The sequence below is a fragment of the Hermetia illucens genome, chromosome 6, assembly GCF_905115235.1.
Source record: "Hermetia illucens chromosome 6, iHerIll2.2.curated.20191125, whole genome shotgun sequence".
Classification (NCBI taxonomy): domain Eukaryota; kingdom Metazoa; phylum Arthropoda; class Insecta; order Diptera; family Stratiomyidae; genus Hermetia; species Hermetia illucens.
The window spans coordinates 26,031,959-26,058,144 of record NC_051854.1 but is presented as its reverse complement, the minus strand read 5'-3'; the positions used below and the strand labels follow the sequence as shown (position 1 = coordinate 26,058,144).

The following is a 26,186-nucleotide window of genomic DNA, read 5'->3' as shown; positions in this document are numbered from 1 at the left end:
AATACCGCTTAGAGCCTTTAAATCCGGTGTCAAATCCAGACAGGACATGTTCACTGAGTTGTTTTAAACATCTTTGTCCGACGGGATATTTGCTGGAACAAGAAAGCAAAAGAAGCTGGTACTGTTGCTTAAGGCTGGTAAACCTCCAGGTGAGTCATTTATCTTCAGACACTCTGGGGAAAATTCTAGAGCAGATGATCTAATATATAATAGATTGCTCCTGGTTGTTGACAGCCAAGGAAATGTTTGAGATAAATATATGGGTTTCCCAGAGTCAATTCCCATAGTGCAATTCTCTCTCTAATTTAATGATTGCATAGCTTCGAATGTTATGCGTCGCTTTGGTGCACCTCAGGTGCAATCAGTTCTTCATGAAATTTCCAGATATTTTGTTATCAAATCATTTCAACTTTATTCTGGCTGAATCTATCCAGAGTTTCCTGTTGAAAAGTGTGAGTCGATTTGAATTGGATTGGTAGAAGCGTGGTATTCATTTCATTGTAGTCATGGGACAGCAAAATATTTAAAATTCCTTATTCGAATTTTATACAGGTGCACAGTACATATGTTTGTAATTTGATAATTTATTTTTCGTCAAAATTTACATTACTTGCCCGATCTCCTTTGCTATGGAAAAAACATACCAGTTTAGTTCTTTTGCTCCAGCAACGCAACTAGTTTCTTATGCAACATCATTTGTGTTACTTAAAGAGTTACTAGCACGGAGGTTTTGCATCACCATCGCAAATGTACGAATTCCAACTGTATCTACTTTCATGTATCTATTATTTGGTAGTCGTACTCGTAACTACGATTTATCGACGTGAGAAAAAAAGCTCTTACACAAGATGCAAATATTCCTACAATAAATTGAATCAACGTTTGTTTGCAGGAAATAAAAGTAAGACAAGACAATCGGAAAGATGGAAGACGATTTAAATTAAACAATGGAGGTTGGCGTGAATCAATTTGTGTGAGTTGATGTGATACAGATTATTTAGTCTGACTCATTAATTATTGGGAATGGACGAGTGAATCATGTCCAGTTAATCAGCTTTAAGGCCGACAAAGAATATTTTTGGGATGATTGGTGAATTATGGATTCAAAGCGCCACAAGGTGCTTTTGTATTAGTTATAATTGTTTCAGAAGCATAAGGCATCGGGGTGAGTTGAAAGGAACAGTGACGGCCATCTGTTCCTTGTCTTTAGATACTTGCATTTATCATGAAGGAAACAGTTCTGGTCGTCTTACTCAAAAATCCAGAATATTTGTGCTAGAATTACATTCTTTCCCATACGCAGACAAAGTTTGCGCAGATCCGAATCAAGTTAATGATTCATATTTGGCAAGAAGGTGGTTGGTAACATGGTCGCAAGTAGCTGACCGTGCTTAACCGTTCAAATTTTACTGTTCATTCTAATTGAGCAGCAAGTGCAATTCCAGATTTGGTTAAACAAGTTTTCCTCGGGTGTAAATCTGAAAACAAGTTTTCAAAGCAAATCTAATTTTATTTTTATCTGAATTCATGATTTTGTACGACGAATCGTTAAACTAACGAAGCGCTATCCAAGTTCAAGGGCAAGAGTGCTGTATCTAATGTTGAAACTTGCAGATATTAATCCGAAAATCGGTTAGAAAGTGACTCACATCTTTTCTTCATATTCATTTCTTTATTCATCCATTCAATATGCAATTTATTCCAATTTTATTCAAATTTTGTTTTGAGGAATTCGTCTTTAGTAGCTTGAAAGTTTGGTGGTGTTTTGAATAGGTCGTTGAATTTAAAATGACTATTTTTAGTATCATTTTTTCTTCTTTTCTTCCTTAACAAGTTTAGTGTTAATGCAACACTTGGTGCGGTGCGGTTATCTACTAAGAGGAGCTCAAACTTTATCGAGTTACCCTACTGTAACTTAGCCTGGCATTAAATTTAGGATTCAATCTGTCTTCTGACTTAAAAACATTTCTAAGCAAAGATTAAATACATTGGATTCTACATTGACGTGATTAATGAGAAAAGAGGGAGTTCAAGACTAGACAATCTGTATGCTTATCTTCTTTTTCTTCAGCCTTTGTCCCGTTCACAAGAGAGGTCGCCTCGTCGTGATCGGCTTCGCCATTTGGCTCTATCGAATGATTGATTTGGGTGCAATCTCGAGGCTTTCAAATCCCCATCTAGCGTATCAAGCCACCATCGACTTCGATGTTCAGACCAATCTTGGCAAGTGATTTCTCGTTGGCACGAATTGTGTGACCATACTATCGAAGACGCCTCTCTCGCAACTTTTCCACGATCGGTGCAACCCCATAATGATCGTGGTTATCCTCATTTCGAATGTGATCTAAACGTGTCACGCCACTAGTCCAACGTAACATCTTCGTCTCCATTACCGCAAGACGCCGTTCATTGTCTTTTATAGTCGGCCAACACTCAGAACCATAGAGAGCGACTGGACGGACGACATTGCCGTAAATTTTAGATTTGAGACGTTCGTTGATACTTTGTTTAAATTCAATCTGAGACCGTGTTGCATGAGGCGATCATTCCATTTTTGAACAAGTTGCTCGAGATTATTTTTGCTATCAGATGCTAGGAAGATATCATCTGCATAAAGCAGTGTGTAGGGCGCTGGACGTTGGATTTCCCATGTGACGATGTTCATAACAAGAACAAAGAGGAGTGGTGAGAGGGCGCTTCCTTGATGAACACCAACAGAGACACGAGGCGGTTTTGATACACTCGCCATTCTTCGAACTTTACTTTTCGAATCGTGGTAGCGGAATTGAACTCAGCGCACGAGTTCTTTTGGTACTAAGTGTTATCGTAAATCATACCAGATGAGTTCATGTGGCACACGGCCAAACGCTTTCTCTAGATCCAGAAAGGCAATGTAACCGCACAGCGTGTATTGCTTATGTGATGCTTTTATATTGTTTTTTGGGTGGGCTACTGCCAAAAACGGTCATGAGCGCTGGATATGTCAACCAGTAGTGTCTATGCTTCAAAATATGCTTATTTGGGGTCATTATTTTTTAGTGGTTAGAAATCCATTTACCTTGCGAATTTATTGGCACCTTAATGCTGCCTGCACTCACAGAAACTCATGATCATGGGAACTGGAAGTTCCAGCGCTGCACTCGTCGTGGATGTAACAAATGTAAGGCTCATGTAAAAGTTGTGGTAGCGATTGTGCAGCTTTCTTAGAGGCTCGATATATACTCGTAGATTTTTTGATAATAAAAACAGTTTTATTCACCCTGGATTTAGATTTTCTCTCTAAGGTCCTCCCTATGCATAGTTCGTCAAAATATGTCATAACAGAGTCTTAAATCCATTTTGTGCCTAGAAAAGGATGGTAATGTAGTTATGAGATAGGTGGTAACTGGAATAAAAAAAATGATGTTAATTGGCTGAAATGGAATGACCTCAGTATGAATTGACCCATAGGATTTACATTCCTAAATTATTTTTGAAGTTAATCAGGCAGGAAAATTTGCGATAATGGAACAGTAACATGGCCGAACCAAGCGTGCTTCGATGCAAAGTAAAAGCATCTTTTTAGACGTTGTCTCACTTCTGCCTTGCGGAATAGAGCGGTTATAGGAGGCATTTGTTCCAATTACATTGTTTCATATACACAACGTGAGTATAAATTGATACCATCGGGCTTTGGATTTAGCTGGCCAGAATTGATTCTGACTCCCCACGCTCTTGATAGAGGAGCAACTGACCCTCGCATTTTACGCATTGTACGCCCCACTCGTTTTGGACCAGTGCTGAGTTTTTTAAACAAAAAATAGTTGCCGATTTCGTCGCAGGGCAGAAGCTCTGCTTCCAACGCTACGTTACCTCCTGTTCCACAAAGTCAGTGCAATCCGCCATGGAGGACAAGGAGCTTGAAGGCAACTCACATCCTTATACAGAATATTCAAGCGGGGTTGCATAAAGCAGCTTTGTACTTGGTATAGCAAATGTCATATATGTATGTAGTTGTTACATTTATTCACGTCTTATTTTAATAGAGGTTGAAAACAGGTTGACTGACGGTTTTGTCCAGGGCAGAGGCCACTCATCAGATGCTGCCTCACCTTTGCCCTGGGAGCACCGTCACAGAAACCGTCAGTCAACCATTTTTTAAAAACTTGTGTGTGGATCACAAGAGAGGAAGTGAGTTGTTTCCCAAGTGGTCTGGTCCGTCATAAAGTTGGATGCGGACTTAGGACACCCTACATCCTCAACTAAAAAGCTGAAAACAGATTTTGAAAATTTACTTTCCCGATTTGGTTCTTAAATATAGGAATAAAAATTGAAGGCAGCTCCTACAGTTTCTTCGTTATAAGATAAATGGTATGACTAAAGGGAAGATGATACCGATCGTAGAAAATATAAGGTATATTTTTAGATACCTCTAAACAGCAGAGAGAAGAAGAAAGTGAGCCCTCACAGGCCAAGAATTTCCTCGGAGTTCCAGAATAGAGGTAGTACAAGCGCGTGTCGATGGCATACTTGGGCGCAGCTTCAATATCTGTTGGCATGACAACCTTTTTTGGAACGGCGCCACATGTCTCCACCGCCACCACAAACTATACTCACTCCGCCACTCTATGCAATATTTGATTTTATGGACTAGCGGTTTTCACAGATTTTGTTGTGTAACCACCGTGATTTTTACCTGGCCTTGCTTTAGGTTCAGGTACCCTTGACTAAGGGTCGAATGTTGAGTTTAGCGCAGCTTACGTCGAGGCTATAAAAAGGACCTTTAACATTTCAAAGGGTTGTGGATAATATATCAAGGGATTTATATTCGCTAGGCAAATTTTAAACTTATGAGCTAATCTCTGCTTGTCTTAAAAGCCCTAAATGGCAACATGGTGAACAAAAAAGAAGCTCCAGGCTTTTACGAAAAGCCAAAAGTAAATCAGCAATGAATGAAGGATTCGGCTCCCTTGTAAGAAATGGAACCTAGAACACAGTCAATCTGCTAGCGAATGTAGGAACGCTATATGTGAATGCGTACAAATAGAAGGCATCCGTCCAAATGGTATCTTTTGATATTTTTTCCACTGGATAAGTGGTTCCCGAAATACTAGTTTCTACGAGAAAAGAAATCTTACTAGCCAAGGAAACGGAATTTATATACTTTTCTCAGTCGAAGCACCGAAAGTACATATTAGTGGCATCCAAACTATACCAAACTACAAAATTCAAGTGTGACGATTGCAAAAGTTTACGTTTGGGCGTTTACACGACACGTAATGGATTTTTGGTTCACCGGATATGGACCAAGATTCAAAAAGGCTTATCGGAATATGAGCATCATTGCAGTCTACCTTCTGGGTCTGCCATCCTCACCAATGTCAAAAGAAAATAGAGCGACTTTGAAGAAGAAACTTTCAAAAGCATTTGAAATGAAGAAACTCGGAAATATCAAACATTTATTTGGCTTGGCTATCAACAAAGACCTCAAGGCGGAAAAAATATAGCTAAATCAAACTAATGAATCCCTCAAAGATTGTGAATCTCAAATTGACTCTCCAAAATGTCTGGGATACTTGGACGCCAACTTAGCTAACGATTCAGAAATACTCGTTCTCAGTAATTTTGTACAAAAGCGAGGCGGGGTATAGTATAATATATACAGCATCACAAGAAACTCTACATACGCTGACCTTATTCAATGGCAAAGAGGATATTCTTGATTCATCTAACAACAGTGAGCTGAACATATTGTCCTTCGTTGATAAGTCAGCGCATATAAATGAGCATTTGGGGATAATCAAGAAAAAGGAATAATAAAACCACTTTAACAATGAACATTCATTAATGGAGAATGAAGCACATTCTTACCACGATCCTTCTCGGCCAAACTTCTAAGATGTTCTTTCATATTTTTGAATCCAACTTTCTATCATGTAGTTTGAGTTCATCTTCGTGCTTGTCAGGTTGCTGTAGTTTTATCACTTGCATAGGCATACCCGGCAAGGAAATTGGAAAACCTTCTCCTCAGAAATGGAAAAAGTTGCAATAGGAAAGACATTAGTGCCCTAGAAGGTCCAAGTGAAGGCACCCAGTAAATATTTTTTTCCAAAATTAACACTCCAGTGAACACAAAAAAATAAAAGGCTGTTTTTCATATTTCCTGACGATTATCTCTGCGGCAAGCGATGGAAAAACTGTTGGAATATGGACACCACTTGCACCATCTGTTCATCGACTTTAAAGCCGCCTATGATAGCATAGCCAGGGTAACACTGTACACGGCCATGAGAGAATTCGGTATCCCGACGAAATTAATAAGACTGACTAGGCTGAGCCTGACCAATGTGCGAGGCCAGATAAAAGCAGCAGGATCACTCTCAAGACCTTTTGACATCAACAACGGTCTACGACAATGGGATGCTCTATCATGCGTCCTCTTTAACCTGGCTCTCGAGAAAGTGATCCGTTATGCTAAGGTACAACTTTGAGACCGTTGATAATTTCTTTTATCTAGGTTCGAAAATCACAACCGATAACAGTTACGACGATGACACGGTTGTTATCAGCCAACAGAGCCTATTTCAGCTTATATAAACTGTTCCGTTCGAAACGTCTCACCATAGGGTCAAAGCTCTTACAAGACTATGATTTTGCCAGTCCTCATGTATTCCTCGCGAACTCTTGGCCGCGCCCCCTACATGAGAATGGAAGATTCCGTAGCCTACATAACGACGAAATCTATGAGCGATACCATGACCGCCAGGTTGTGGATAAAATTCGGCTCAATAGGTTATGGTGGGCGGGTCACTTGATCCGTATGGGTGAGGATGATCCAGCCCGGAAAGTCTATAAGGGCAATATCTATGGTAGAGAAAAAGAAGACGGGGCAGAGCCTGCCTGAGATGGAACGATGGCGTAGGTCAGGACGCCAGACACCTTTTAGGGATATCGAATTGGTGGACCTCAACGCAAAACCGGGATGTCTGGAGTGCCTTATTAAGGCAGGCCTAGATCGGATACCGGTCATTGCACCGTTGATGATGATGATGACGATTGAGACTTCGGAAGAAAAATCTCAACAAAAAACAATAAATATTTGATTTTAGCAATATTTATCTATACATAAAGCAGTTAAAATGACCAATCTTTTATTTCAAGAAAATATAAATCTTTTAGAATTAAACCACGGTATGGAAGCACGTCGTTCTATGATATATCTCTTCTTCACTTTCATACACAACTAGGGAATCTGTTTCAGAAGAAAGTTTGCCAGGATTTTCTTAGATCCTGGATTTCAATTATTAATGGTAGTTATTCGCCGTCGTCAATGTCTTCTCCCCCTCATTTCTGAGAATCATTCACCTTGTATGCCCATTTATGTGAATTGTACTTCGTAACTCTCTCTCTTATTCAACCAGTTTTAACACCATCGTTGACTAAATTAAAGTGGCTAAGTTAAAGTCTCGTATTTATCTTTAGGTTTAAAATTTCATTAAAAAGGTACAATGATTAGACAGATAAAAAGACTCAACCCAAAATATTACAAATTTTATAAAAAGAAACTTTCTTATGCCTATACCGTTATCTACATAAAAAGTTTAGTTTTTTGCCAGTTAATTAATAGGCAGCTTCCAAGTATCTTTTTTCCTGTTCTCTATTGACGACGGTAACAATCTCTGACTTTTTATAAATATCCAATACACATATGAAATCCAATTATTTCCAAATACAGTTTCCCTTTTCATGTGGACGAAACTTCAATCTCTATCGTCTATGAATATGAATAGATACGAATAGTACTCCAGTCACGAAAGCAAAGAAGTATTGCTTCCTCCTTCATGTTGTCTAGCCACTATTGGCAAAGTCACCTACACTACAGGTAACAACGTATACTTGCTTCTCGTATGCTAATCACCTGGATCACCTGTAAGTGCTTGGTCACTACTGGCTTTATTATTACGGTTAATTGCGTGTAACTCATGAATGATTTATATCTCTGAAATGGAAAGTTATATTACTTATTACTAATATTGTGACCAGTTCATGCGAGGCAAGTTTTTTTATGGTTATTCATTAGAAAGGTTCAGAAGTTTATGCGTGAATGGTTTGGAAAACAAATATGTGGTATATTTACGGAGAGATGATTACATGCATACACACTTAGGGTTTTGCTAAACTCGTCCAAATAGGTTGTATATTCGTCTAGCTGTCGTTCTTCTTCGCTTCTGCAAAATGCCTTCTTTTGGTTTCTTTCGTGTTGCAGAATGAAAACTACAGTTGCGCTCGTGATGGGACCGCTTAAGTAATCCGTCCTTTGGCATTTAAACGTGCCCCTTCTTTTTGGGGACCTCGTATTTTCTCCAGGAGTGCAGTGAAGTGCCACGATTTGGCTATTTATTTGATTTTTAACTAGTCTGGTATCACAGAAGGAATACAGGCCGAGTTGAAGGAGGGTTCGGAATTTACTACCACAATCCCAGAGAAAGAAAACTTTCGCAATTGGGTTTGATCCCTCTCGATTTTTCTGGACTTGAGTACTCTAGGTTGAGCGAACTTTCAATATTTGTCTATGGTCGGAGATTTAGAAATATGATAAACGCCCTCTTAGTGGAATTGTTGGGGTGGCATTTTATTTGTTTGATGATTTGAATTTCGAACTCATTTCAGGCAAATTTGAAGTCTGCTATCCTTTGCATTTCTGTGTGCCCTTTGTAGCTAATTTAAAATCAGATTTTCTTTGCTTTACTTTGCTTCTTGTCGTTGTTTAACCCTTAACATACTAAGCTCCTGTCGTTCTATTTTTCTTAGTTTTTCTCAATTGTTGGGCGAAGACTCGATTTAAGGCAGATCGCGACAAAGCGCTCTTTCGCCAACATACAACCCAATTACGCCAATTTACTTCGGACGTTCAACATGTGTCCGGTAGAGATACTTGGTCGCCGACACCGAATCAATAGCGGCGACCCAGGGGGTCTTTTAGAGCCTGCAGTCGGACTCCAAATGCAATTTCAAGGAGGAAACGCTGTAGAAATAAAGATTTGGATGACGCTAATGAATTTTTGGATGAGAAACAAAAAATTAATAACTACCTATCGGTCAAAATTATTTCTTCAATACATATATCCTATGCTTTTAGTGGTTCAACACTACAGAGAAAACACGCTGTTCAGGTGATGTTACTAGACAAAATATAAAATTCCAGACTATGGCTTAAGTCGCATCGATTACGTCGTTTCTCCTTAATTAGTAAAATTAAAATGGGTTTATTATGATAAACGGTTACCCATAGAGAAACACCATGAGAAGAATCGACCTCTTTACATTCCATTTCTGGACCTAGAGAAAGCCTTTGATCGTGCGCCACATAAACTCATCTGATATGTACTGGGCAATACTTGGTGCCGGAGGAGCTTCTGGCACATCGGAGGAGCGAACCTAGGCGCCTCCGCCGCAGCATTCAATGGCTGCAGAAACATGCTGCCGGACGGAGATGTGACTGGGGTGACAAATATCAAAAATGACATTTATTAACAGTAATAAGGCTCGAGTCCTGCCCGCCGACCAACAAAAGTTCATAAGAAGTTCATAAGAAAGAAATTCAACAGTAAAGTGAATATAGACGTAATTTACAAGATTTTGACATTTATGAAGTGATTTGTGAATATGTACAATTGTTTACTTAAGTACCATAAAGTATTAAATTGTATTAAAACGTAATTAGTTCGGTTGTATTAGCCTCACGACTTTGGCTGCAAGCAAATATATGATTGGGGAAAGCAAAGAAACCCATGTGTTGGGTTAAATTGCTCTATTAATAAAAAGAATCGTTGGCGCAACAATCCATATTGTATAAGGGTCTTGAAGTGTGTTAGAGCACTTCATTCAAGACTGTAACGATACACTACACGATTCTAGTACCTTATAGGAGGCAATGTGGTCAGCATTGCGCTCGCCCGAGGTTATTACCCTGATTTGACACAGGTACTCATTCACAGCGGAGTCGGATGGTATCCGACGTCAAATCACGATACAAATTCCACTGCCATCAGTGAGATTTGAACCGCGACCTTCCGTACGACAATCTTGTGCTGTAACCACTCAGCTATCCACACAAAAAAAAAAAATTGCTCTATTATGACCAGAAAACCTGCCCAAAACTGAGCGTTTGAATGTCGCGGGTCAATTCTATCGGTCAATGGTGTACTCCGTCATGAAATTGTTTCATGAATCATTATCAACGGCGCAACAACCGGTATCCGGTCTATGCATGCCTTAGTAAGGAACTCCAGACATCCAGATTTTGCGCCGATGTCCACCAATTTGATATCCCTAAAAGCTGTCTGGCGTTCAGACCTACGCCATGGCTCCATCTCAGGCGGGTTTTGCCTCGTCTTCTTTTTCTACCATATATATTACCCTTATAGACTTTCCGGACTGGATCATCCTCATCCATACGGATTAAAAGGTCCACCCACCGCAATCTATTGAGCCGGATTTTATCCACAACCAGGCGATCGTGAATTTATGAGCGATAAATTTCATGTAATGTAGGCTACGGAATCGTCCATTCTCATGTAGGAAGCCGAAAGTTCTTCGGAAGATTCTTTTCTCGAACGGATTTCATCATCATAGCTGTTATCGGTTGTGATTTTCGACCCTAGATAGCAGAGAATTATCCACGGCCTCCAAGTTGCAGTCTCCTATTTTTATTGTTCTCGTTTGATCAGTGCCATTTGGTGCTGTTAGTTCTTTGATTTTTGACGTTGCCAATCGTATTGGTTTCATCCATCTCACCCTGCCTGCTCGATTTGGATGAAGGTCGTTTGTACATCTCTCTCTTCCCATAGTATTAATATCATTAGCATAGGACAATAGAAGAATGGCGTCTCTCGCATCTACATCAGCATCAGGGCCAGGTTGTCTTATATCGTTGTTGATGGTGAATGATCCTGAGAGTGATCCTGTTTCTTTTATCTGGCCTCGCACGTTGGTCAGGGTCAGCCCAGTCAGTTTTATCAATTTAGCGGACAGGGTTCTTTCATGACCGTGTACAGTTTTATCATGGCTATGCTATCATAGGTGGCCTTGAAGTCGATTGAAATATAATGCAACTGATGGTCATATTTCATAAATCTGATCTGTATCTGCAGTGGACCCTTTTCGTGTTGTATGGAACGATGGTATTGTTCGCGTAAGGGGCTATTCGGCCTAACATGGTAGTAGAAAATATCTTATAGATGGTACTCAGCATCGTGATACCTTTATAATTGCTGCACTGTATGATATCCCCCTTTTATGTATGAGACAGATAATGCCTCGTTGACAGTTGTTAGGTATTGACTCATTGATGAACCGCTTGTTGTAATTGGTCGCCTCCATATTATACCTATTCGGCTATAATTTTCTCTGCTCCTGGCGACTTATGATTTTTAACCCTAATAATTGCACTCTTTTTTCTATGCTTGGTGCCGCCTTCAGTTGGCATGACCTCCAACTTGTCGATATTTTGGTTGTTGGACAGTTCATCAAAGTACTCCAACCATTGACCCAATATGTCCATACGGTCGGAAATCCTATTTCCCTTCTTTTCTTGGCAGGATGAGCATCGAGGTGTATAAGGCTTCATCCTGCTCAATTGTTGGTAGAAATTCCGCGCCTGGTGCGGTTGCTTCCTGTACTTTTCGAGTTCACAGACCTGCGTCCTTCTTTCTGTCAAGTCGCTTTTCCACTCGACGAAATTTGTGGTAGGTCTATGCGTGTGCCTGCGTTCTTTGAGAGTTCAGCCCGGTATATAATCTTCTTCCGTTCCTTTGTTAGTTTACATTCTTCGTCGAACCAGTCGTTCGGCCTTTTTTGCTACTGGGGCCAAGTATGTTTATGGTCCTATCAATGATAACATTCTTCAGGTGGTTGTAAAGTTCATTTGCCCATGCTTCATCATTGATTCATACATTTCCCTTTTGTAGATATTACGGAGGACTCTATTATGGATGACTTCAGTGTTCACTCTCACCTGATTGTCAGAGGGGCTTTAAGGTGGTGTTATTATTCGAGTTCGGAGCCCCATGCCAACGAGATAGTGATAGTCTTGAATGAAGGGCTCTAACACACTTCAAGGCCCTGATCCCATATGGATTGTTGCGCCAACGATTATTATTGTATGCTCTGATTGTCATCAATGCTGAGAGGTAGCGGTGCCTGATTAACACGTGGTCAATTTGGTTGAAAGCGCTCCGGTCTGCAAAGGTCCATTTATGTTTGTAGACCGCATTCCGCGCGAACCAACTATTTCTTGCAACACTGCTAGTTGAATAATTCGCAGCTCGTTGTCATTGGTAGATGAGACGAATCGCTTGAATACGGACTCCGTCCCTAGTTAGTTACTATGTAAAATCTCCAAGTACGATTTCGATATCATACTTACGGCAGTCTTCGAGGTTTCTTTCTATAACCTCTTAGAAGGTACCCTTCTCCGACTCTGCAACCTTGTTTCTCCTCTTTTAGTTGTAAAATCCGTCCAGTTCGCAGCTCCGTAACTCCAACCTGGAGGACTCACCTTCACCGTCCTCCGTCTGTAGTTTTTCACAAAGAAAAGACTCACCTCTTTTACACAAAACCTTAAGAAGGGTCCTCAGGAGGACTGCATAAGAATATCTTATTTTTCCGGTTTGCTTAATAAAATCGATGGCAATTTTGCCAATCTTAATTAAGTGCATCGAAGCTTTAATCCCGCAAAAAGGATTTAGCCGCCAAAAGGCACATCCGAGATTTTTGTGTTGACCTGTTGCCAGAAGATGCCTTTTTCTGCAGGGGGTCGCCTGGTGCGTAGATGGTAAAGAAAGGGATAGTGTCGCCAGCTGAAACGAAATAGGTTTCATCTAACGATCATCAAATAGCTCGACTTAACGCGATAATTTCACTGCAAAAACATCACTTTTACTTTTGCGTTTCACACATTTGAATTGTAGATCTAACCTCGCAGAAAAGTACGTAACGTCTCAAGAAATCAGGCAAACCAGCTTCACAATGATAGCTCACATTTCATATATTCAAGGCTTTCCCAACATTTTGATTTTCAGGTTAATTACTAACAATTAAGAGAGGCTTAGAAAATATTCGTCATTGTCTCATTGAACTTTTTCCAATCAGTGCAGAAGAAACGCATCCATTTGAAACAGTCAATTCCAACAATTATCCATTGTCTTCAGATAGATGCAATGAAGATGCAAAAACCCGTTCGCGTTCCTTCACAAACGAGGTCTGCGGCGTTTTCTCCCAACAATTCTGAGATAATGCCATGCCTAGAAAACAGAAGCATAACTTGCAGCTTTCCGGTGGCTGGCTTTCCATTGGATACCGATTCTCCTTCATCTGGAAGAATACGTTTGCATAGTGAAGCGCCAGTGCCGTAACGAACTGTTGGGAAAACGATGCTGAACTGCTCCAAGCGACGTCTTCGTGTAGCCTCCATTCCAATCCAGCTTGTTGTAATTGAAGTGATGACCTCTTCCATTGCTCGCAAATTGTGCTGTTCTGTGTTTGTTTTGTATCTGAGGAAATGGGTTGCGATTGCCATGTTAAGTACGGGTTCAGGCACGACATCTTAGCCAAATGACTAGAAGCACTTAGTTATGAAACTGAACAGTACTTTCCTGAATATTCGCTGCTGGGTCTCAAACGGTGGAGCGTGTATAATGGGTGGGTACCGTATTTAGTGGATTGGTAAGAATGGAAAACCATCACGAAAACATGCTTCCCGAATACACCTATTTGCAGATGTGGAGCGAACCGATCATTTTAAGTATTTCGTGTAGCAGAAAATTATGTTGAGGAAAAGTACTGATGTAAGCAGGGGTCCGTTGACATGGACTCCTCTTTTATTTGCATGTCTCAATATGTTGCTTCAAAAGACCGCTGATTCATGTGCACGCTTCGGAGTATCCAAATAAGAAATCAAGCGAGTCCACAAATAGTTACACCAGGAAGATATCTTTGGAGTAAACGGTAGAAGATGTAGTCTTTCCCTAAATTAGTTCTGAGCTATGCGGTTCTTGGCAGTGGGTCCAATGACCGCAGAATTCAAAACAACACTCGTGGGCGCTTGTCGCCTATATGGACATAAGAGTCACTAACTTCCATCTTCGCGAATCTGCCAGCTGGGGGGACCCACTTACAACCGAGCCTTCGTATCAACTTTACGTGGGAATCTCGCCTCGCTCTTGGTCAGACGGTGTCAATAACATCCGAATAGAATTCATAAGAAAATTATAATTCATTTTTTCTTCAAGAGCATCTTTTCAAAGACCCCAGTAGCGGTGAAAGTGCAGATACAAATATAATTTCATGGAGTCCATTAGCCAATTGAACTTTTCCTTTCTCTGTTGCGGTTAGGCAATTTGAAAATGTACATTGAACACGAGCAGTAACCAGCATCGTCGTCTACTTGCCCTTTGGAGCCATTGAAATTTCTCACGAGTTGTTTGGTAACACTTTCGTGTTATTCTCCAGTGGAAACTGGCTACAATGGGAGCTTTGAGAAAAGATACAATTTTTATCTATCTTTATAATGCGATTTTAATACTGGCGACCGGATGAAGGTGAATGGAATTAGTTTTGATAACAGCTAGTTACACTTGTAGGCATCGATTTCACACTTGAGGCTGGGGTGATGGTTTAAAGAGGAGGATGAAGCGTCGATAAATGAATGGGATATTATATAAACAATTTTCTTTCATTTCTCTTTTTCTTTCACTTAAGTTTTGCAAGGGTTTTGCGAGTCATCTTCAATAGCAAAGGTGGAATAACATACAAATGAACTTTTTCAGAGATATGACGGTGTAGAAACAGTGTTTACCTGAACTTTCGTTATTAATTAAATATGAAACTCTTTGAGTACTGAAAGGAACAATTTCCCTTCACCCGTTGATTACTGCCACTATCCAAATGATAACGTAAAGAGGATAATAGCATTACACCAGTAGCCATTCAATACCCTGGCATTCTTATGGCAAAACTTGCTGTAGGCTCCTACTTTTGCGTTGCAAAGTATTTTGCATTCTACTGTTCACTTTTAAGGCTTCTTTCTCCACTTCCCTATTTGAAAAATCTCGCAATCCTCCTACCATATCCATCCTAGCAACTTGAAGTGCACTTAGACGATAATAATATTGTCAAAAGAAATCACGCTGCATAAAAGAACTATTGCCCCCCTTACTGGTTATAGTATATATGTTGACTTTAGTATGTCGTCCAATCCTATAAACGACAGGAACTTTGTGTTCTCTATTTCCAAATGGTTCAACCTGTCATTTGGTAGTAAATAGTCTTGCAGGTACCTCAACCTACTTTCCACAAGTGCCGGACACTGTGTCATGGCATGTGTGGCCGTTTCGTCACTCTCTTCATGGAATCTGCAGACAGTGTCCGGAGATATCGAGCTTCCCCAGGTGATAATTTAGCCTCAGGGACCAGTGAGTATTCCTACTGGGATCCGAAGGGCTTTTTTTCTGGGAGTAGAGTAGGTGAATGGGTTTAAGCACAGAGTGGTGGACTCCCGCAACAGCACGCTGTCGGACTACCAACTAAACTCCTCCCTGTCAGCAGAGAACTAGCCTGGAACCGTTTGACACATTACTTACACATACCTTCAAGTCAGGGATTTCATTTCACCAACGAGAGGGAAGGAGAGGAAGGGAGCTGTTAGTTCAGGGAACCCCTTACCGTCCGATCCCTCCGCCGGTCGAATTCAATCTTCATCGCAATAAGAACAGCCCGAACATAGTTCGCAATACGATTCCAGCTGCCAGCGCTCTTCAGTATCTCTCTGACAATGTTGCCTGGAGAGAGCTTCCCTGTGTCTGCATAAAACTGCTGACGAAAGCCGTCTCACCTCTCGCAAGAAAAAAAGGTGTGTTCAGCGTCGTCCGCCACTCCATTGCAGAACACACAATCAGGAGATCGCGACTTTCCGATCCTGTGCAGGTAAGACTGAAAACCTCCATGTCCACTCGGTTGGGCATGGAAGTAATTAATTTCACCATGCGTTTGGTTCAACCACGGGTCTAATTTGTCGACGAGCCGCGCAGTCCATCTGCCCCTTGGCTCATTTTGCCAAGAAAGTTGCCACACGGTAAGGATGCGTTGACGTTCTTCACGGTCAACCACCTCTCTTAAGTTCTTGCCCTTACGGAGGTAGATAACTTTGCGCTCCTTGGCAAGGAAGGCAACGGGGATCACTCCCGTGAGTACCGTCACAGCCGGTTCGGAGACGGTGCGATAAGCAGACGCCATTCGCAAAGCTCCTCGCCTCTGCTCTTGAGCAAGGCGTTTACGATGCACCTCCTTGTCAAGGGCATCATCCCATACCTCCGCGCCTGAGAGCAGAACCGACTGCGTTGCTCCCATAAGGAGACGTCTCCTAATTGATATAGGGCCCCCGACATTCACCATTAGTCGACTCAAGGCTGCGATTCCGCTGGTTTTGACTCCATAGTCAACTGTCCGATCGATATGGGACGCAGGATCGGGATTCTCCTTCTAGTCAAGGTGACTACTTCGGTTTTTTTCCAGCGCAAGGCTGAAACCGTAAGCATCCATATTTAACAGTGCATCGGGCAACAAGTGCTGCAGCTTCGTCTGCGTGACCGACCAGGCGCAACTCTTCGGGCATATCGAGTCTCAGCAGACTATCATAAGAAGCGTTTCAGAGGTCCGACCATAGGATGGATCCCTGTGCTACTCCCGACGTGATTTCCATCCTCCTTTGGCCCTCTAGTGTCTTATAGGGCAGGAAGCGGTCTTTCAGATAATCTCTCATTTTCCGGCCGCGTCAAGTATACGCAGTGGCCGGTATGCAGAAGGGAGCTCCGGGTCTCCTTTACTCTTACGATCAACGCGAGTCTGGCCACTTTCCAGCGACAAGGAAAAATGCCCTTCTTCAAGCAAGCGTTGAACGCTTCAAGCAGCAATTCTGCCGTTGGCGGAACACCAGTTTGTAAACTTCCGTCGGAATGCCATCAGGACCTGGCGCCTTCTTGTTTTTCATAGTGAGAACCGCTTCTTCGAGCTCTTTTATTGTGAAAAGGGGGCAATCCTCGACGCTTTCCGCACTATTTACATCAACCCGTACAGGATGTCTGGGGAACAATACCCGCACAATGCGGTCCATCTGGTCGGTATTTAGTATGTAGGGCCTCCGCAGAGTGCCGATTTTCCGGGTGACAAGCTTATAGCCAAGTCCCCACGGGTCTTCATTCACCTCATTCACCTCTGCCTGCTCCAAGAACTTTGAAGAACTCGCAATATTCCACAGGCAGGGAGAGCTTCGCATTGGTGCTCGCCGGCAAATAGCGTCAACCACTTCGAACGCGATGTACTGGTGAGCAATTGCCACGTCCACCGATGATGCCAGAGATTTCGATGCAAAAGTGATGTCAGGAATGCTTCCTTCACAGCTTGGGCGCCGAAACGTTGGCGTGGATCCGGTGTTTAAAACTACGAGCCCGGTTCTCGTCGCCATTTCCAAAATCTGTTTCTCTCTGGAGTTTGACTGAGGCATGCCCCATTTTATAGCCTTGGCATTAAAATCGTCGCTCCGTGCTCGAAACGGCGTCGTCCTGAGCATCAAGCTGACTTCTTATAGTGTGGCTTAAACAATCTTCCGAGCGCTTGGGTTCATATCCCCTATGAGCACCCTGGACTGTCCCATTCTTCGTAAGTTCTTTTAGCCGTTCTTTTTCGTTTTTTAACGTAGTAGCCATAAGCTCATTTCTGACTCCACAAAATCACGCTGGTCTGTATAGCCACGTCCTTGTTCCTTTCCTGGCCACCTCGTACGCTGTGCGCTCAACGTTGTCTCTGTAACGTATATTCCCGGCTGGAATACCCTGCATGCTTACCTATTGATTTAAAGTACGTTTTCCTTGAACCAATGACTTGTTGTTAGGGGTTCGTCAGTGTACTCGGTAATCAGTTGATGTTTAAGCCATATGTCTGTTTTAAGTGCAACTGGTTTCAAGGAAATTGAATTTGAAAGAATAAAAACTACTCTTGTCCGCCCTTGGTATATATCCCAATCAATGCTATGTTACCCCTTACCACCAGTAGGAGAGATCCTAAAATGGTTTCTAGGCCTCTTTGGGGTAGTGCTGGGGAAACGCCAACTAATCCGGATGATTTCAATGGTCCATCTAGCTTTCGAGCATCCTCGTTTTTCTAGTTTCCAGTTCAATTTTTTTCCTTCTGTCCGTAGTTGGGCTGCCAGGCAGAATGCTGTTGCCTGCCCCTTTGGAGTAGTACCTCGGGGAAAGAGATCTGAGAAGCAGATTTACCCTGTCCTCCTCATTCTCTGTAAATATCCCATTTTCCTTTTCAAAGGGACAGATGTTATTGCCCTGTCATTGGCTACAGCTATGTATAGCCTGGATGCTTCTATAGTTTCTTCAATTCCTTCACAGAATTCCTGGAAACTGTTTCTACTTCCAAATTGCCCTCAGTGTCGCACCTGATTATTCTATGACCCGACATAGAGGGCATATCCCATACCCTCCAATTATTGATCAAGCCTCTCATTAGAGTGTTCCCAAGAATTATGTTTAGTACCTATTTTCTGGTGCTAATAACGAATGTTGTTGAGTTCCCTACGTTGTGTATTTCTAGTTTCTTGCTAAGGATAAATTGAGGAAATTGAGGAAGGTACTCACTTCTTCGACTGGTGTCGCTGCTACCCTAGATTTTACGACAGACGCATCCCCATCTGAGAATAAGTAGTAGCGTCCTTTGGATTCGGGTTTTTGGTTTTTAAGGTTCCATCATTCTCAAAGATGTCTTTTGATCTCAGTCTCTACTTAAGATAGCAGATACCATTCAGCATCTGCGCCATTGAGACCTGCTTTCTACCTGACCTCAGAAGTTCTTCTCCTGGTCCCCGCTTCTTGTTGTCTACGATGTTCGTAGCAGGCCAATGTTAAGCTTAGCTATACCACTTGCCCCCAACTGCTCCCTTTTTGGGTGTATTCTCCAGTTTCTCAGTATTGCGGAGATGTGCCTTAGACTGATGGATCAGTTTGTGGGCGATACGAGGTTCCACATGTTTATCGTTTTAGAATTTTTAGTGGGCAACAGGTATGGAAGTTAGGAGGTCCGCCCCGCCGTAGCTACCAGTAACAGGGAATGTCCAGCTTACTTACTAAGGTGAAGATGAATCAGCGAAGCTCCGTTCAAATACAGTCAGTTATCCCCGACTACAAACTATCCAATGGGTGCGGTTTGCACAACACCCTTGATTGGGTGAGGTGTTTTTCAACTCTTGAGTCTAGATCCGTAGTGCTTAGTAGGATTATTTCAGACAAGGTGTGACTATCATCACCCAATTACGGTCTTAGAAGCCAAGAGGCTTGGCTCCTAGCGAGTCGCATATCAACCCCAGAGAGAGGGGAGCTATATTTTGCATCCGTTCATCTGCAGCCCGCTGCTTGATTCCTTCCGACTGCTCACTAGCACTGCGTCCGTCTTATGTTCCGCGGATTTTAGTCTATCTAACATCAACCTAACAATCTGTCAATGCTCCAGATGTCCAGTCCACATCTTCGAGATTTTTATCCACGGCGATGGCTGCGGTGTTGTTGGGATAGTCAAGGTACAAAAATTCACTGAGAATGTTTATCTGCTTGAAAAGGAGGCAAAACTGCGGACCAGTGAAATAGTTATGTTCGAAAGCTAGAGTCCATCTTAGAGTGAGTACCTTCAAATTATTAAAATCATCCAAATTTAATTCTTCAAAATGGTCTAGACGCCATTCTAAGCCTCCTCCAATGAAAAAGGGTATTAAGCTCTGGGGTATATACCAAGGGTATCGAGATAAATATAGCGTTCAAAAAGAATTTTTTTCTTTCCAAACCTGAGGATAGTAGGAAGGACCCCAGAAAGAGAAGATCAAGTGAAACTGTCCTGCATAAGTTGACGAAATATAAAGCAATAAATACAAAAGAAGTAAAAGTTTCAATACCGAAGACACCTTCGACAACACATCACTCTCGTAACTATGGAATTCCCTTATTCATATAGAAATGAGGAACCTACCTTGGAGACGGGCGAGATCCAGATAATCCAAGGTAATCCACAGGGCCAACAGCTTCGAAGCGTGCCTTAAAGGACGAATATTGCTGTGCAGTGGAAAAAGAAAAGTTTGATGTTGCAGCCCAAATCTTATAGACAATCTGGAGGCCCAGCATCACACCACACGATTTGTTTGTTGTATACCATGGTGTCTATGGCACCGAGAACGGCACGGGCTTGTTGGAGCACTAGTAAGGGTTTTGACACGCGAGTATGGTGATAAAAATCAAGAGCTTGGAATATTTCAGCACTCGAGATTCCGACCGAAAGCAGAAATGTGAATGAGATACCAAAGATAATTATGATCCCCAAACAAGTTGCTAGCGAAGGAATCAAAATCAAATGGGCCTAAAAGCAAACCACCCGTCGAAATAATAAATACTTCAACGGTGGTCAAGGTTGGCCTGTAGGTGGCTTTTTTGGGTGCGTTCCCAACATGTGCCTGTTGTAACTTCATCGGCTCCATAGCTGAGCTGTAGCAAAACAGAAAGAGAGGTCAAATAGCTGGGAACCTCGAAAGGTACTTTAGAAGACGCACTTTGATAGTATATGTATCAAAACGATCAGAAGAAGAAGGTATATCATGCAATACTACGGCCAATGACCACTTTGGTACAATAAATTGGTTGGGCTGGGCCTCTTTTTCTATGAATCATGGTAGGCGAAAGGGAAATCTTCAGAATGTCCGATGGTATCACTCGTTCGACCCGAACTGGAAGAAAAGTTGGTACAAGAGTTTTAGAACCAAAGAAAAAAATACTATGGGTAGGCGCAGCAAAACATTTTAGGCGGAAATATAGCCCATAGACAGATGTGCTTACTTAAGCTTACGAAGCTGACCATTACAACCGTTACACGAGCGGTAATTGTTAGGGAGCACTTATTAAATCAAGGACTGAAATCTCTTTCTCCAGTAATCCCCCAGATGATGCGGTCGTTTGATGAGTGCTCTCGCCGTCCTCCAATGAAATTTGCACCGCTACCAGGTTTCCAATTAGGAACTTTGAAAGACATATACTTTAAATTAGCTCTTAGTTTTACAGGCAGGCAGTCGCAAATATCCTGCATAAAGTTGATAGCTGAGTATAATATACTTCGTCTAACATGGAACTCCTCTGTGAACTGTAGTAAGCCCTGAGCTTTAAAGGATCTAAGCCGAGATTATACAGCTTGTTCTCTTCAGCAAGTAGTGGTTTCTTCTACCCCTTCTGGTTCCAATATCTGTTCTTTGCATTTATTGAGTGCCAGTTCAATTTTCATTGTCACACTAGTAGGGCAAAGGTCTGGTCTTCTCGCTCCCAGTTTGCCTCTAATGTACCATTCCCCTTCTTACGGACAGAGCTTCACTGCCCTGTTCTTCTCTAACATTACTGGCAAAATCTACCGTTTCCCTTGAGTTTGCTGACTTTGGTCTTACTTCAGATAGCGCAGCTACCATTATGGTTCTTACCGCTTCGAGAAGTATTCTCTTCCCTATATCTGCGGTGTCAACCTTAGAGGAGGGATCTTGTTGTAGTCTTCGTTGCAGGCCAACATTATTTGCTGTGCCGCTTGATTAACATTCCACTGTCCTTTCTCTCCAGCGTTGTTTCCTGGTTATCAGCGTTGCGATGATGATGATATTCCACCTGGTGCTCCAATTTATGTGCACAGTTTTGTTCGTTTATCCATATGATTTCCACGAGTATGGAGATCAAGAAGTTACCCTTTGATAATCTCCAGCAACACATAACGGTCAGATTTACTCGCTGACAGTTAGATATCAATGACGCCCCGTATGGATCAACCGATGAGTTTCGACCAAAAATTATCCAATGGGTACTGTTTGAATACTCTTAATTCGGGGAAGTGTTTTTCGGATCCTCCTCCTTTGTTTAGGGGCTTCACAGACTTCACTCAAGATGCTGATGATCTGCAAGTTTCATGAGATCACATTTCCATCTTTTCGTCGAACATCTTCCGCCATATCAGGAGTTTAGACCGATCAGGAGAGTGTCAGAGTATTTTATTGAAAATTGTTAACGCTTTATAATTTCTACAGTTTGCAATATAGTTCTTGACCTGTGGAACCATATTAGGGCAGACTACAGTCACAGTATACGCAGGGCCTTACTCACCTCCTCCCTCTTTTGGTCATATAACAGATGATGAATGAAAACGGATTCAAACAGCTCCTACATAATCAAATGTTACCTTGCTTGTTATTATAATTTCAAATGATCCTCCGTTCAATAATTTGCTTGATGGTATGTCTTCAGGTCAGGGAGCTTGTTCGAATTTTCCCTGATGCGTTCAATTTGCTAAGGAATGCGGTTAATTGAAATTCACATCTAAGTTACTCCCAGCTTTCTTCAAAAGATACGTTTTAGGTGGTGGTTTTTATCGAAACCGCCATCGAAATGTTAGTCATAGCCATTGAGCTCTGGCAGGAACGCTGTGGTCACCTGTAGAATATCAATAATATGCTGTTAACAATACCTCAAAAAATTTGCTTCTAGTTTACCTGCGACGTAGACGTGCTCTTAGTTGAATTTTTGCAGTGGAGCTGATTTCATGGATTATTTCAAATTAATTGAGAATCTATCGGTAAAAGAGATTCATCGCTCGCACATCCTCAATAAAACTTGGTGTCAATCCAGCAGACCTGGTTCCCAAGGCAAACAGAGGATGGTGTCCTTGTATAGATTACTGGAAACTAAAGATTTTGCACCGTCTTTTCCAAGATAGGCTTGACGAAACCGCGTCACATCCTTAACTATCAAGAATTGCTAGCGGTTTCTTAAGTTGTCCGGGAAATTCGGGAACTTTAATTCAATCAAAAAAATGTACAATTATTATTATTTCTACTTCAAGATATAAAATTTCTAATTTGTTTTATTTAATTTAACGGTTTCTGACTGATCTATATTAATTCAAATGACTCTGCTCTCACACAAGCTCAAAATGACTTCAGAACTTATTTCTTTCAGAAAAGATATCTTCCTCCCACAATGTTTTCAGTTGTTTACTTTATCGCGTGTGAGTTGCAGCTTTTAGTTTGTCATTCTGAAACACCCAAATAACTGTGAGCACCCCACATATTGCACATAGTATAGTATCTAACGACGTAATAATTTGGCACAGAAGCGTGTACAAATATATAGCATTGTCCTCGGAATTTCACTCTAAATAGCAAAAGTATCCATAAATTAATAACAAAACCAAAGTGGTTTCTTCGTCACATAATTACTCTTAATAAAACTCATAAGCACTTTAATTAAACTGTCCAAACGCAAAAGATTCCGTGGAAATTTCGCTAATTTCAAGTGAGTGATGCGCATACCTATATATCAAATATCTTTAAGATTTAGCTCATCAATCTATACTTTCACATTTCGGCTTTGTCTTGTGCGAAATAAAACAAGTAGTTTTACCAAAATTGTGCACGGTCGTCTTAGAATGTATCCGGAAACTACCAGCTTGCTCAGACATGCGGAATAGCTACAAATCACATCATGGTGCATCAGATTGTGATGATTATCGCTACAAGGAATTCAATCTGTGTTGCAAAAGAGGAAACTTGCGAATTAGATAATTTGTCGGTAGTGGGTGTACTAACATATTCTGATTTACTGGTGTAGCACGTGTAACTAAGCCCGTAATTTTGATGAGAAACTTAATTGAACTCGATTCAACTAAGGGAGAATCATGAGGTTGCGTAAATGGGGAGATGAAAAAGGACATTTTTATCCCCGAGCTGAAAATATTAGCAAGATGCAGAAGTGTGTGGGATTTGCATCCGCTAAAAGTACTTCCACCTCATGCTACCTTGAAGTAGTATTTCACTACTATGTCTCCGGTTTATACCACTTTTTTATCGCCGCTCTTGTGATCTTCCACCTCTGACTTCGGCATCTCATTGATTAAATTCTGGGTTCCTATATTCACTTTCGATCTAATCCCCTTCTTCCCTTCCAGTGAAACATACATGCGGGGGATCGTTGGGTGCATTCAAGATAGCAGTGAGACTCATCCAACACATAACGACACAAATACTCTCTATACCCATCTTGTCCCATAAGGGATTGTGTGGTGGTAAATGGCGATTTATTTCTCTATGTTCGCTAGTGGTTTGGGACAACAATCATAAGGTATCATAGACAATACAAATTGCGCCCAATATGGTACCCTACATTCGTTTGGTTCCGAATTTCCTTATTTGGTACCGGATAGTGATGACATCAGTTTTTCAACTTGCTTCCCTCTGGAAGTATATATTGTGCTTATTTTTCGATGGAGTAGCCAGGCGGCTATTAAGGATATCAATTTGATAGTCCTCGGAGTAAAACTCGAATGCTTCGAGTTCCTTGCTAAGGTGGGCCTAGAAAAGACACCGATTGTTGCTCCTTTCATGATGATGATTATGTCTTCAATGGATCATCATCATTCAGATCAATTCGATAACAGCCATGACAATGAAGTCCGCGTACGGTTGTTGGCTGCCAACACAGCCTATTTCAGCTTACAAAAACTGATTCGTTCCAAACGTCTTACCATAGGGTCAAGGCTCTTACTGTACAAGACTATGATCTTGCCAGTCCTCATGTATTCCTCGGAGACTTGGGTTCTTAGCAAGAAAAATTGCGAACACTTGGTCGCGTTCGAGAGAAGAATCCTCAGAAGAATTTTAGCCCCTACATGAGGATGGACGACTCCGTAGCCTACATAATGACGAAATCTATGAGCGATACCACGGCCGTCTGATTGTGGATAAAATCCGGCTCACCAGGTTGCGGTGGGCAGGTCACTTAATCCGTATGGATGAGTATGGTCCTTCCCGGAAAGTCTATAAGGGCAATATCTATGGTAGAAAAATAAGACGAGGCAGACCCTGTTTGAGATGGAGAGATGGCGTAGGTCAGTACGCCAGGCAGCTTTTAGGGATATCGAATTGGTGGACCTCGGTGCACAATGAGGGTGTCTGAAGTTCCTTACTAATGCAGGCCTAGACCGAATGCTGGTTGTTGCGCCGTTGATTATGATGACTAATATTTGGAAATTCTTTGCACATATTTTGCTTACAAATTTTTGGGCTGAGGTGGCAAATAGCCACTCATGAATCTTACTGGTAGAGAGGATGAGAGTTGAAATTTTCGGTCTTAAACAAGTCTTACGCGCGCTTATTGGCTAGAGTTAAAAAATCGTGTAAATATCCACGTACGTTTGAAGGTCTCTAGAATCACGCCGCAGGAGGGACACTTCGACTTAGCGTTGACAAAAAAAAGAAAAACACCATCGTTAACCCTTCAACAAAGTCAAAGAATGCAGATGGAAATGATCTTTGATTACCATAGACAGAACCTTAAGTATTATATTAAGAAAACCTAAATAGAGCATTTAAGTGAAGCTATGATAGTTGAAATACCGAAATACCGTTCCCGTTTTCTTTGATTAGGTTTTTTTACTTTTGGTAGATATGGATATTTTGGCCAGTACTTATCACCATCCTCATTGGGTTCGGATCAGAAAACAATTCCAAAATTGTTCTATTTATATTTCTTGACTTATTTATCCGGTGGATAATGAAATACTCACTCAATCCTTTCCACTGATTATGATGAGTTAGCTGTCGCTGCTGTTGAAAATGACGTCCAGACAATGTTTCCATCTAAATGGAAACTGTTTAGTTATTTATAATACTCGTCCCGAAAAGTGAAGTAGTTTTCCTCCACACATATACTCGCCGGCTCCATATATTGTTTTACCTTACCTTTCCGTTGCGAACCACCTTGTTTCTGGTACAGTCAATCCTATATTAGAGCGGTCGCTTTTTTGACTGGGCCACTCAGGAGAAAAGCCTTAACATCAAAGGACACCAAGACTTTGTTTCAACGCCAACTCGAATGAAGTGGGCTTGTCGTCATTTAAACATGTCACGTCTGGATCTCCTCGAGGTCTTCTAAAAGAGCGGAATTCTCGAGCCAGGACGATAATTAGAGGTTAGTACAAACGTTCTTAATTACTGGGATTGCTAAAATTGCGGTGAAGTCGACAATCCAAGGCTGTCTGGAGAAGTGCTAGCTATGTGTAGTGCGTCGAAGGCCCTCAAG

General features: G+C 41.6%; 1 protein-coding gene across 3 annotated transcripts in view; it reads left to right on the top strand.

Annotated features, from left to right (window-relative positions):
* The window catches only part of LOC119660134, a 74,731-nt gene that overhangs the window by 38,687 nt on the left and 9,858 nt on the right, over window positions 1–26,186 (top strand). The window contains exon 1 of one of the 3 annotated variants that reach the window (XM_038068535.1): window positions 23,127–23,161. The exons of 1 other annotated variant lie outside the window; for it this stretch is intronic. The gene's annotated coding sequence lies outside the window, so the exon portion shown is untranslated. Of the gene's footprint in view, window positions 1–23,126; window positions 23,162–23,256; window positions 23,403–26,186 lie in introns of those variants that run through there. One more of the 3 variants, XM_038068534.1, reaches the window with a different exon arrangement.